We start from the raw sequence: 1597 nt of genomic DNA, 5'->3' as shown, positions 1-1597 counted from the left end.
TGCAGTGCCTGTTCAGCTCAGGGCTCCCTGGGGCTAAAATGGTAAGGAATGCTTGGGGAGCTCCAAACAGCAGCTATTCACCATTCTCTACAGAATTACTTTAATAATTTTAGGACCAGTACAGCCATGTACCTGTGCTCACTGTCTGAAGATTAGTCCTGGGCACTCTCCTCACTCCTAGCACTATTGTAATTATTAAGTAATTCACCTAACTGGACAATCCACTGCCACAATCCACTCATCAACTGTTGTTGCGGTAGAATTGGTTCTGATTCATGGCGACCTTAGGTGTAACACAAGGAAATGCTACCTGATCCTGTGCCATCTACATGATTGTTGGTATATTTGAGTCTACTGTTGTGGCTACTGAGTCAATGCATCTCATTGCAGGTTTCTTTCCTGTACACCGACCCTCTACTTTATCAAACATGATGTCCTTTTCTAGAAACTGGTCTTTCCTGATGACGTGTCCAAAGTAAGCGACCTGAAGTCTCACTATCCTCTAAGAAACATTCTGGTTGTACTCATCAATTACTAGATACTATACTGACCTTGAGAACCTCATAAGCTGATAACTTGAGATAAAAAATTTTTTAAAGGACTGCAAGATGATGTTCAAGTTTGCCTTATTAAAAGAAGTTAAGAACTATAAATATCCTGATCTGACAAAACAAGAAGGCTAAATATAATAAATTTCTGGACAATCCTCGTATTTACGTGCTTATTTGATTATAACAACAGCAATGAAAGAGGATTTTGTGATTTAAGTTTTGAGCAAACATTTCACTATAACTTCTATTTTTTGTTACACCAGCCATCTGCCATAACGGTTTTTTAAATAATTTAAGATACAGAATTAAACGCTTTAAAAAATATGTATCTTAAGGAGCAAGAAATATTTCAGAATATACTGATAAGGGTTTTTCTCCTGAAAGTTGCAGAGTTCAATTTCCTACATAATACATTTCAAAGTTACAAATGAACATTAGACACATATGCTATACTAGATTCGCAAATTATAGGAAACACCCAAGAACAGCTGTTTTTACTCAGATTTTACTTAATGTAGAAGAAAGTGGGAACAAATAATGTTCTGCATTTAAAAAAAAAAATTCAAATTCAGGACCTAGGGAACATGGTTTTACAGACTTATCTGGTAAGTGTTGCCTCAAGTGCTGCAGAGTGCCCCACCCCATGCACACAAGCACAACTAATCAATTCCGTGGGGAGTCCACCAATGCTTTAGTTTTGGTCTTTATACATCCAGGAGAGGCTCCTCAATTACTGTAAAGCCTCCACACTGATTTCCCTACCTCAGTTTCCCCCGATAGAAGAAAACAAATTGAAAAGTAACTTATGAGCTAATTGAGAAAATAGGAACACTGACTGGATATCTGATTATATACAGCAGTTACAAAATTCTTTCAGGTATAATAATGGAATTTTATATGTGTACATAAATAGAAAAACAGATATAACATATATACACAGATATGAATATACTGGCTGGATCTTCCATGACATTAAAGAATTGGTGTCAATATTTAGATGGCATAATGGTATAGTGGCATTTATGCATTTGTGTATATATGTATAC

This window comes from Trichechus manatus, unplaced genomic scaffold (assembly GCF_000243295.1).
Source record: "Trichechus manatus latirostris isolate Lorelei unplaced genomic scaffold, TriManLat1.0 scaffold00466, whole genome shotgun sequence".
Taxonomy (NCBI): Eukaryota; Metazoa; Chordata; class Mammalia; order Sirenia; family Trichechidae; genus Trichechus; species Trichechus manatus.
Note: the sequence above shows the minus strand (reverse complement) of the source record.